Here is a 12,463-nt window from a genome sequence, read left to right as displayed (position 1 = left end):
AAAATTGACAGCAAACTCACCAGCAACTAATGGTCAAGAAAACACATTCAATAACCCACTTTTAATATCAAGAGGTAGCTACTGTTAACACCTTAGTTTTTACAGATCTTTCTGGAATATCTATTTCTTTTTTTTTAAATATAAGATCACCATTAGTTTCATATACTCTATTTTTTAAAACTAGTGTTTGGCATTTAAGGACATATCTGAGCTAACTTTCATTGACATATGACATTGACTCAACAGGGAAAACAGGGAAAATCTGTAGTATGAGAAAACTGGATAGAAAACAGTGGGGAAAACAACGGCTGAGGGGTCGTGCTGGATTATGGAAAATTATTCCAAATACTCTTTAAAACCACAACTCTCTGTGAAATCTAGAAAAGACAATGGTCAGTATATTAGTCCTTTCAGTTTCAAAGATGTTTAATTCAAACCAGAGGTAGATATATCTTTCTGGATACTGAATATTAAGAGAATGAGAGTTTTGACTTAATTTTTCAGCAAACTTTTCTAAGCTCTATCTATAGATTAAAAAGGGAATGACATTTTCTCTTAGTATAAATCTTTCATAGAGAATAAATATAATATTAGGCCTATGTCACAACTTACAGTATTATTTCACAATTAAGTCAATTCAGTTAAGTCACTAATATTCATTAGGTGGCCATAAATTATAGTAAAGTTTGAATAAGTCGTGGAGTAGGTGTTCTGCATGTGTCAATAAGGAAACAGCAGGTACTGCACAGCCTTCACGTATATGCTGAAGCCACTAAATTTATAGATCTAGTTGACAAGAAGTGATACATCACTGTTTTGAAAAGCTGTTGCCAGTAATGTAGCTTCATTGATGGTCTATTGTCCCCACCCTGATGATGACATAGACAATCAGAATCTCTGATGGAAGCTAAGAACATTTTCCTTTTTTTTTTTCAAAAATAGTAGCTCAACCCAAACCCTCCAAATAAGCAAACAAAAATTCTATGAAAACAAATCCAATTCTAGCTACCAAGTTCTGTTTAGAGACATCACATATAAATAAAGCTGTCAAGAAAGTAAGCTTTCTATCAGATTTCTAGCAAGAATCTTATTATTATTATTATTATTTTTTACTGAATTTCCATGCTATTCTAAGGTCCCTATTCTAATTTTCTGTTCATACAAAGAACCAGATGAGTTAACTCATTTGAACTAATTTGACAACGCCAAAGCCCCTCCCCACACCCCCACAACTGCTTCCCATAAGGGTTATACTTATCTTCCCTATGAGCATTTAAACAGGATATAAGCAATTTAGCTTTTAAAACATTGATTGAAGGGCTTCTGAATAAATCAAAGTGCATCCCCACATCACTGATGATGTATAAAGAACTGCATGCATGGAAAAGTATCTTTATCTGTAAAATGAGGACAATGATGCCTAGTTTATTGCTTTGTTGCAAATTTAAACCAAGTAAGGACTCAGCACAGCCCCCAGCAGGCTCAATTAAAATAGTAGTTTCTACCTTTGCCACTGTTATTATAATGATACTAACAGTCATCATATCACCAGTCATTACATATAAAATATTTTCAGTAGTTTTTCTGGAATTGTTGGCATAGGAAGAGGAGCCTGAAAACCTGGTAAGTCCAATAATAAGAGTTACTTGCAAATTTCTCCCCATGTATCACAGAGAAATGAATGAATGCTCCAAGACAGGCACGGCCAATGTTTGGGACAGGAGAGCCTAAGGGGAGGAGTGTGTCCTAAAAACTAACCACTCCATGTGTACATCTGAAAACAGCATCTTTTATAAAGATGGTTCTGCAATGTTCGAGATCCCACTCTGCCGCTATCTTCTAGACAAACATGAAAGGACCTAAACTGGGAGTCTGAGGACTGTTATGGCAGTTCTGAGTTGTTATGGCATCTCCATATGTCTAATGGGCTGAAAAAATGATCTACATTCAAACTGTAACCTTGATCACAATATTTTATTGCTAGTGAGACTGTTGGTTCAGCATCCTTACCTTTACATGCCTTGATTTCTTTACTTTTTCTTTATCAGAACAGCTTAAATAAGATTCCCATATTCTTAAATGGTCCAAACTATTGTTTTTGTGCAGAGTGAACACTTATAAATAGAAAAACTTTCCCACAAAGAAGTACATGACTTGTTAATGTTGCTTTTAAAAAGATTAACAGGTTTTCTATTTTTAGGACAATTTCAGATTTACAGAAACATTTGAACAGATAATATGGAGTTCCTATGTATCCTCTGCACTCAAATTCCCCTGTTATTAACATATTAGTGTGATTCATTTGCTGTAATTAATGAAACAGTACTGATGCATTATTATTAATTAAAGTTCATAGTTTAGATTCCCTTAGTTTTTACCTAGATAGCACATTTAAAAGCAGAGACATTACTTTGCCAACAAAAGTACGTCTAGTCAAGGCTATGGTTTTTCCAGTGGTCATGTATGGATGTGAGAGTTGGACGGTGAAGAAAGCTGAGCGCCGAAGAATTGATGCTTTTGAACTGTGGGATTGGAGAAGACTCTTGAGAGTCACTTGGACTGCAAGGAGATCCAACCAGTCCGTCCTAAAGGAGATCAGTCCTGGGTGTTCGTTGGAAGGACTGATGTTGAAGCTGAAACTCCAATACTTTGGCCACCTCATGCGAAGAGGTGACTCATTGGAAAAAACCCTAATGCTGGGAAGGATTGGGGGCAGGAGGAAAGGGGACGACAGAGGATGAGATGGTTGGATGGCATCACCAACTCGATGGACATGGGTTTGGGGTAAGCTCCGGGAGTTGGTGATGGACAAGGAGGCCTGGCGTGCTGCGATTCATGGGGTCGCAAAGAGTCGGACACAACTGAGCGACTGAACTGAACTGAGTTTTTATCTAATCTTCTTCTTTTTGGTTCTAGAATCTCATCAAAGATTCTACATTACATTTAGTTCATTGTCTCTTCAGGTTCCTCCTTGCTGTGAGAGGTTCTCAGACTTTCTTTGTTGTGGATGACATTAAAAAATACTGGTCAGGTAAATTATAGATGTCTCTCTATTGAAATCTGTCTGACATTTTTGCATGATTAGTCTCTGATTACATTTTTGGGAGGAAGACCACTAGCAGTAAAGTGCTCAAATACGCTTGGGCAATGCTGAGTTACCTGGGCATGTATAAGAGAAGCTTTCTGACAGCTTTTGCTCTTCTACTGCACACGGCAATCTCGGTAGGGCACTGATATGCAAAGCATCCCAAGTAATTGGCTACAGAACCTTCATTTGATGCTACATTTATTAACATCTCCAAAAGGATTTGGAAAATTACTTAGATTTGCATTTCAGCCTATGTTTACCTCTGGGAGTTCTTGCCACAGACATTCAAAGGAAATAAAATAATATGAGCATCCACAACTCCCAGCAAAATGTAACAATTTTTCTCCCAGGGCTAGGTGGAAAAGATTTCTCAATGACTAAAAATCTTCATCTTGAACCTAAAAATCCAACACTGAAATGAGCAGTGTGTTACTTGATAATCATCCACTTATAACATTATGATAATTTGTTTTCAAGAGGCTAGGTATTCAAAAAGTGATTTCCTTAGTATTTAATACTTTCGAGTTTTTAATTCTTTCTTTATAGTTAGTCAATAAAAACTAACATTGGAAGAAGAAAGGCAAGGCTGGCTACACTGACTTCAATTGCTATCAGATGTACAAATAAAGTGAATTTGTTATCTAAAATGCATCATCTGGATTCCTGATGAGACTATTCAGATAATACTCCTTCAAACATATGTAATTAGTCATATTTCACTTTCTAATTTGTTGGGCTTTTGAAACATACAGAGCGTAACTGTCTATTAAGTGACAAGCATTTGAGGGGATTTCAAGCTAGAACTGGCATTGCTCTGGCAAAACTTCTTTGACAGAAAATATGGTTTGGAAAGATTTGTTTCAGTTTTAATGAAAAGCATCTGGAATCGGAGGAGGCATTATTTAGCCCCACTCCCTTAAAATAACAACATAATATTATTAAAATACCACCCACTCATGGTAAATTTCACTTAAATACCCAATCAGTGTTTTGGGGTCACAGATAATCTCTACTCTTCAGAATGGTGTTAGAACATAGTTAAAAGTCATCACAGCTTCCTTTAATTTCTTCTTCTTGATGTATAGTATTACTTTTACCTGAATCTCTGAAAACCATGCTTGTAGAATTAAAGGAGATAAGAAAACTGAGAGAAAGGCAAATCCTCTCCAAGTCTATAAAAGAAAATGTGTGAGGTTGCACAGAGTCGGACACAACTGAAGCGACTTAGCAGCAGCAGGAGTTGTAACATCCCATTCCTACTGAATAAAGGGAAAGACTCCCCTCTCTCCATATTGCAAAAGATCACATAACCTCCTGCTCCTAAGCGTTGAACAGCTAGATATCTGCCGCACAATCTTCTGGATGGATAAAGTAAGCTGAGAAGCTACTGGAACTCTCCACCTTCTCCTCCTCCCTAATGCCTAGCTTGATAACGTGAGCAAGGAAATTCCTAAGTTTTTAAAAACAGTACTAAGTCCAAGGCATTGACTTATAATTCATAATAAGTTGCAATGGGATCTTAGCTGTTAGGGCTAAGCACAAAAGCCAATATGAATGAGGATACAGATACCTGTAATATGGATTTTTAAAAAGAAATCCAAGAAGTTTCAATATCTATTTTGTATGAGAATGAAATATTTAAGTTGATTCTATCATATAATGGCTATTATGTGACATAATGCAGGGCCCCATTATTCTTCCCAATTAAGATATACCATTGGAAAAAAATGTCAAGAGAAGATCTTGTGCCACCAGAAATATTGTTATAGACTTGAGTGGTGTGCTTCAATCTCTGCTATGTTTTATTATTAAACAATTTCCTCTTGATATTTGAAAGTTCTCTAAGGACAGATATTTCTTATTTCATCAAAATCCCAGCTGTTAAAATTCCAGTTCTTCCAGTTTTCCCCTTATAAGGCTTAGACCTGGATCTTTCAATCTAATGCTCCTTGATAAGAACATGCATGACTTTTTCACACCAGCTATTGAATCCACTGATCATGGCTATACTCTCTGATTCATTTCACTGATGGATAAATATGGAAAAAGAATCTTTGAAAGTTAGTCGCTCAGTCATGTCCGACTCTTTGTGACACCATGAACTATAGTCACCAGGCTCCTCTGTCTATGGGATCTTTCCAGGCAAGAATACTGGAGTAGGTTACCATTTCCTTCTCCAGAGGATCTTCCCAACCCAGGGATCGAAACCGGGTCTCCTGCATTGCAGGCAGATTCTTTATTGTCTAAGCCATGAGTAGGCTGCAAACATTTGTTGAATGTTAAATTAATTAACACCTCCAGATTGTTTCTGTCAGCTCTGGGTATTTGGCCAACAGCTCAACTAGTTGCGGGTGACGTGAGTTCAATTCCTGGGTCAGGAACATCCCCTGGAGAAGGAAATGGCAACCCACTCCAGTATTCTTGCCTTGAGAATCCCAAGGACAGAGACATCTGGCTGGCTACAGTTCACGGTATCGCAAACAGCCAGACGTGACTGAGCGACTGAACACACACACACAAACCCAATCAATGAGAGAAGATTCATTCTGAAACCTAATTTTCAGGCATGACAGAAGAACAGAGATTCAAGTTCTAACTCCACTGAGAGCATACGAAAAATAACATCAAGCAGAACAAACTTCTAGACCCAAATAAGACTGCATACATAATAGTGACTCAGGTTTAGAAATACCTTTAAGAGAAAAAAGCTTTAAAATCATGAAGCTAAAATGTTCTTCGGTGATGATCATCCATTCCAATGCAACTTGAAGTATTTCCAGCCAAAATCAGTCTACAATGCAGGAGACACAGGAGATGTGGGTTTGATCCCTGGGTCAGGAAGATACCCTGGAGAAGGAAATGGCAACCCACTCCAGTATTCTTGCCTGGAGAATTCCATGGACAGAGGAGCCTGGCGGGCTACAGTCCACAGGGTAGCAAAGAGTCAGATACGACTGAGAACATGGCACATCTCATCCCAGGAAGTGAGAATTTCTGGATTTAGGGCTTAGAAATTGGTGTTTTAACAGATTTAACAAGTTACTCTGAAACACTGAAATTTGAAGATTGGTACTTTGCAAACCTGCTGCATAGGACCTCAGAAAAGAGTGGGGAGTGACAGAAATGCATACAAGAAATACTCCTGTAGAATAACTAGAGTAAAGCATTAAAGCAATTATCTTGATAGCTTAAGGTGATCATTCTCACAAATAGAAGCTGAGTCTTTCACTGCCTTAGATCAAGATATTTATGAACTATGGGATGGAGTTCAGTGACTGCTTTCAGTGAGCTTCTTGGGAACATGCCAGTCCTCTGTTGTGTCTAATTCTACTTGAAGGAAGCAGAGATATTTCAGAAGAATGTTTAAAGTTACCCATTGTCTGTGATAAAAAAAACCTACTGCATACTGTGAAAACAGAGACTAGTCCTTGGTCAGTTTATCAACATCTTCAAGATGTCTTTAGAATATTTATTTTAGATACTTCTTGGCATTCATTAGTGGTTTAGGACAAAAGTACACTTGCCTGAAGTATCTTAAATCTAGTTATAATCTTCTTTATCTGTTAGATCAATTTGGAGATGGATGTGGGGTAGTAGGCATGGTGTGTATATGTGATGTTTTGAACTAGCAAAGCCCTCAAAGAAGTAACTGACTGATTTAATATCTAGATAGTTGACATGCATGCTGAAAATGTCATTTAGTAAAGTATAACTTTTTCTCTTGGGATTCCCAGAAAACCACAAATCTCACTGTTTTTCTTTGGATTATAACATTAGAAAGATCACAAAGCACAGAAATAGTCCCTGATTATAGTCATTACCAGGCACCATTAAATACTCTAAAAAATTGGCAAAGGGAGAAACAAAGAAAGCTTGGAAAATCTAAAGGAAAAATATACTGTGTGCCAGACAGACATGTCTCCATTTTCATAATGCACTTGGCATGAACAGTTCTAGGATGTTTTCTGTGTTTTCTGTGATACGTTCTGCCCTGTCATCATGCAATGTGCCAGTTCAATAAAAACACTGGGATTATAATTTTGTACTGATACATATCCAAGGATGAACAAAGAATAAAACAACCAGTTACATAATACAATTAAGCATATGAATATTGTTTCCCCTTTCCATGTAGGCACAATTATGCCTTACACTATTAACTATCCATTTCAGTACTACAAAACAGAAACTTCTGTTTTGGCCCCTAAAAATAGACATTTACGTAGAATCCATATCTCTACCTCCAAATGTTGAGGAGTTCTAAGCTTAAACAGTTGTTGACTAACTGACTATAACCCTATATATTTTCTCTTCATCTCTATACAAAATTGAGAAAAAAGTTCCTGATGATATGAAAATCTGAAAATCCAAATAATTGCTTCATGTCTTCTCTGCTCTTTTCGGGTTGATTGTAAAATACCAATAAGGATGATTCATCCTTTTATTTTTTTCAGGATGATTCATTCTTCATCACACACCATGACTAATAAACAATTCACATCAAGAGAGCTGGTGAATGCATCATTATTTCTGATGATAATGAACGCAGAGTACACAACAAGCCAGTGTTAGGGTACTGGTAGAATCAGACAAGGTAATACAGATAAAGTACAATTCCAGGCAAGTTGAAAGTACCCAACCAATGTTACCTTTTATTTGTTGTTATTACTTTGTGGCTCTTATTTAAAAACTTTTAGCAATAGGATTCAATGTACGGTTTGCTACATATTGAAAAACTGAGGCTAGAGAGAATAAATTATTTGACCAAGTTAGATTCTTCCAGGGAGATCTGGAATGAGAAGCCAAACCTACTAACATCCATTCCACTGCTAGATCTTTCACCAAGCAGTCAAACTGGTGGAATGAGGTAGAGAAAAAGAATGCAATCCAGCTAAGGACTCTAACTTCATATACCCATTCCACTGAAAACAATCTATTACATTAAACTGGGTAAGGAGCTTTATGTAACTATGGTATACAACCTATTTCACAGTTGTATATATTTCTGAACTTTTTTCACATTATATAAAAGAACTAATAAATATAATATACATATCAGAAATGAATAGTATTTAAATGCTCTGAAACTTCAGCTTCTACTGATGATATTTCACTAAGGACCTACATACTAGAGATACAGTGAGATAAGTAATAGATTTCTAATCAGAAAATCAGGATTGAATGCTGGCTTTCTCATTTACTAGGTGTTCAAACTTAGACATGAACAAAATCTGAGCATTACTTTCATAAGCATCAGATCACTGAACAGATAAATTTTGACCCCTACATCAGTAATTTTCTTTTACCATATAAAGAGAAATTCAGTCACAATAATTTTAATAAAATCTTCCTTAAGCATAAATTTAAATACTAGGATAAAAGCTTAAGAGGAAAATTGTCATTTGGAATTTGGTATTTAACAATTTTGTTTCAAACTTTTTCAGTTTGAAATCTGATTCCAGATCTGTAAGACTTTGTCCAGTGTCATATAATAACACACTGTAAATCTCCTTTGGGTGCAAATCTAAGGACTGTTCTGTAGAATTCCAGACTGTCATAAGTGTTTACTGGCACCATAACCAAATGAAGATCCTTTAGTTCTAGACACCTGAGAACCACCTTACAGGGAAGGTGCTAGTTGTGCATTAAAGGGGCTACAAATCTAAAAACAGCAATTAGTTCTTGAGGACAATATGCTTCAGAGATTTCTTTAAAGGAGGTGGGAGCAGGGCCATGACCCAGGTAAACCTGGAGGCTGTGCTAAACCCCCCCTAAGACCCCAAAATTGGAGAAAATGGAAGTCATGAAAAAAAAAAGGTGGAGACATGGAAGTTAAGGATTTATTTAAAAAGTAAATACTTGATGGTGTTCCATAAATGGGATCTTCTTTTAGCTATTTAAGACAGAAGGAAGGATGAAGTCCTGCAAAATTATAAGCAAGATGCCACTGTGCTCTTTTCTGCCTCTTTGTCTTATCTGCTCAGTCCCTTTATCTTTTGATGAACAACTCCTCCTCCACAAACACAAGCTATGTTACTGAAGCTCTGCCTCTGAACATGTTCCAATTACAGTTTTGTTCTAAATACACTAAGTGTATATGGCTTCTAGGATACTCAGTCACAGCATTTGTTTTCTGCACTTCTTTGAACATAATGCACTCTTTGTCAGTGGATGTGCTGAAAGCACAAGCTGAACGCCTATCTTGTCATGAACATTATAGACTCAAGGGGATGTTGGCCTATATGACTTCTAAAGTGTCTTCCAACTGAGATTACAAATCTTCATTCATTAGCCAGTTAACTGTTTGAGAAACGTCTGCCAAACATTAAAAGAAAGGCTCTAGGTGTCATAGGGAATGCACTAGGGATACAAGAAAAAACATACAGCACTTATGCAGAAGGAGCTCACAGGCAAACCAAGAAGAAAAAGTCATGCTGTGATGCTGATAAGGACAAGAATCTGTGGAGGCACATGGACAGTTTTTACCATACTGGGAAGTCAATCAAAACTTCCCAGGGGAGGGAACATTGAGTTGAGTTTCAAGGACAAGTAAGTTAGCCAAAGAAAGGAGGGACACTTTCTAGGAAGATAGAGCCTGGATGATCGTGATCGCAAAATGTGTTATTTTTGACTTGGGCTAGGCAACACCTTCCAGGAAGATACCCATAATGAGCATTCTTCTGCCATCCCAAACTCCAGTTTTCACCCTGTGTTAGATGTTCCTCCCCATTCTGTCTTCATCAAGGAGCTGTGAGCTCTTGGAGGGAGAGCATTTCATATTTCCACTACCAACACCTAATATAGTGTGTGGCACAGAGTAGGCTTGATAACAAGTGTTTACTACAGGAATGAATGAGGAACACATGTAAAGCAGAAGATTGTTCACTGTGGTCCAGAGGTTAAGTGGGACACGGGGAAAGGAGGCTAACAGGCCTGCAAGGGTAGAAAAATTAAGAAGCGTAGTAAGCCATGCTTAGACTCCTCTTGAAAGCCAGAGGCCTCCCACAAAAGATGTGACATGTGACATAATCAAGTTTATTTTTTAGAATGATTGATCCAGCAATGGCATTAAAAGTGAATTAGAAGGATGCATGATTAAATGTGGAAGCAACTCTTAGAGAAAGTCACTTTAAAAAAGAAGCATCTAGACCTGGACTGTGGTGATGAGATTGGTATTGAAATGAGAGGTCAGATTCCATGTTCAAAAATGTAATCAATTAAAACAAAACCTGTCTTCTTTTACCAGACTGCTTATAAAGTTTCTCTATTTTATCTATCTTATCTATCTAGCTACCTATCTATTAACTACCTATGTACAAACCTTACTATCCATCTACCTATGTACAAACCTTCCTATCCATCCATTTGTTGTGAGAAGCATCATGCTTTATACTATTCTGACAGGCAATTTATTATTTTCTTGAGTCTGGTTTGTAACTGAAGTTCAGATTTGTTAAGTTCAGTCATATACCATGCTCTGAAGAGTGCTCTTTCATTAGACCATACAGTGTTCGGGAATATTTTGCTTGATTTTTGATGAACACTGAAAATAAAGGATGGAATTCTTTTTTTTTTTCCTTTGCTTTGTTTTTGTTCAGTGTGAACTTCATGAGGTTCTTCTGACGCCACTTTTAAAGTGTTCTTTATTCATTTTTTTGTTATTTGAAATGTGACAGTGGGTTACAAAGACATATGGGCCTAGTTAGATCTGGATTCATCTGATGAGACATGGAAGCAAAGAAATGGAGAATATTGAGAAAAAGAGAGCCTGAATAGACTGAAGAACTGGACTTTTCCTTAAGAGACACTATTAATAAATTCCTTTAAAAGCATGTATTGAGCTCCCGTTTAATTTTCAGATTGCTATCAATTATCAATTTATTTATTATGCTTTCTTGAATCTAATTCAATAACATTTGTTAAACACTAGGTTCACAACAAGAATTCTGTTAGACACTAAGAATATAAAGATTATTAAATTATGGATTCTGGCCACAAACAGCTTACACTATACTGAAGAGGTCAGATGTATTTGAAATATATATGTTATAAGGTAACACAGTTAATGCAATGATAGAGACCACCATTGGTGCTACATGAATATAGATCTGAGCCATATATATTTGAAAAGAAAAATGGATAGATGCAAAATATATTTGTATCACTTTCATTTTTAAATATACTAAACTACTGCATCCAGGGAGAGTCCAAAATCTAGTTAATTATAATAAATGCTAGTTTTCTTCCAGGGAAAGGTAAAATATGAGTCACATAAAAGTAAAGTATGAGTCATATAAAGCAGATCAACTCTTTTCCATTTTCTTTCTTTTTGGATTTGGAGCAGGCTGTGTGCCATGTTGTACTGTGTATCTGTAATTGTGACTCAGGAGAATTCTGAGTTAAGTTGAAAGTAACCTTGTTCACTCCATCAGTTGAGTTGGACCAAAAAAAAGCTCAAGAAATCCTTATCATTTGGAATTCCCTCACAACTCATGTCTGATCCAATTGGGTCAGTCAGTCCTCATATACTGTTTTGATTTCTCTCTCTGAGCTGACATATCTTTGTATACCCTGGAGTGAATTTTAGAAATCAGTTTAACTTTTATGGCTTGTCACTTGTATTCTGCTAACCTTCTGAAATACGATGTGGCATAAATTTGCTAAAGTCTCCAGGCCTGAAACACATGTAATAAGTCTGTGTTTACGAGATGATTAAAAACTGAGCTGAAAAAAATTCAAGTAAAGAAACAGTCACAATAATTTGTCTACAAAGACAAATATTCCAGTCTTACATGTAGAAGTCTTAATGCATGTGTAGGCACTGATGTGGCAAAATTGTATGGTGAGCTAATAGGTAAAAATATCTTGATATAAAAATAGACCCATCATAGGCAATTAAGGCAAATGGGACCTGGTCAAGAGCAAATAGACCATGATTTGTAATGTAAAAAATGTTAAATTAATTTTTAAGTGAAACACATTTCTATGACAGTCACACAAATTTTGAGGAAGCATATTAAGTTTTAAAATATATTCTTTGAGCAGTGCTTTCTTTTTATTAAACCCAATATAGTTTTGACACTACATATGACCACCGCATTGAAAAGGATAGGAACTTTATGCTTTTTTAATGGCATAAGAAAAGGGGAGAGAAGATGACAGATAAGGCAAATGATAACTCTCTGGGCAGGTTAGAAGTGTTGCTGGTAATAATGTTTTCAAAAAGGAAAGAAAGAAAGGGCCACTGTGGACTGGACCTCATCTTTCTGGGATTCCAAATGAATTGAGGCAAAGGGAACACAGTAGTAGTGTCTGAGCTTTAGGTTGGCGCTCTTTGATTTTTAGATTTCTAATGTATACATTCAAGAATTCACC

At 36.5% G+C, this 12,463-nt stretch overlaps 1 protein-coding gene across 34 annotated transcripts in view; it reads right to left on the bottom strand.

The window, feature by feature from the left end:
* Window positions 1-12,463, bottom strand: part of MAP2 (microtubule associated protein 2) — a 294,336-nt gene that overhangs the window by 74,517 nt on the left and 207,356 nt on the right. For 5 of the 34 annotated variants that reach the window (XM_081582655.1, XM_081582672.1, XM_081582680.1 and 2 more), the window contains exon 1: window positions 613-857. The exons of the other annotated variants lie outside the window; for them this stretch is intronic. The gene's annotated coding sequence lies outside the window, so the exon portion shown is untranslated. Of the gene's footprint in view, window positions 1-612; window positions 858-12,463 lie in introns of those variants that run through there. 34 annotated transcript variants of the gene reach the window in all.

The sequence above is a fragment of the Giraffa tippelskirchi genome, chromosome 3, assembly GCF_054371585.1.
Source record: "Giraffa tippelskirchi isolate mGirTip1 chromosome 3, T2T-mGirTip1v1.2.pri, whole genome shotgun sequence".
NCBI lineage: Eukaryota > Metazoa > Chordata > Mammalia > Artiodactyla > Giraffidae > Giraffa > Giraffa tippelskirchi.
Note: the sequence above shows the minus strand (reverse complement) of the source record. Positions and strands in the feature narration are given on the sequence as shown.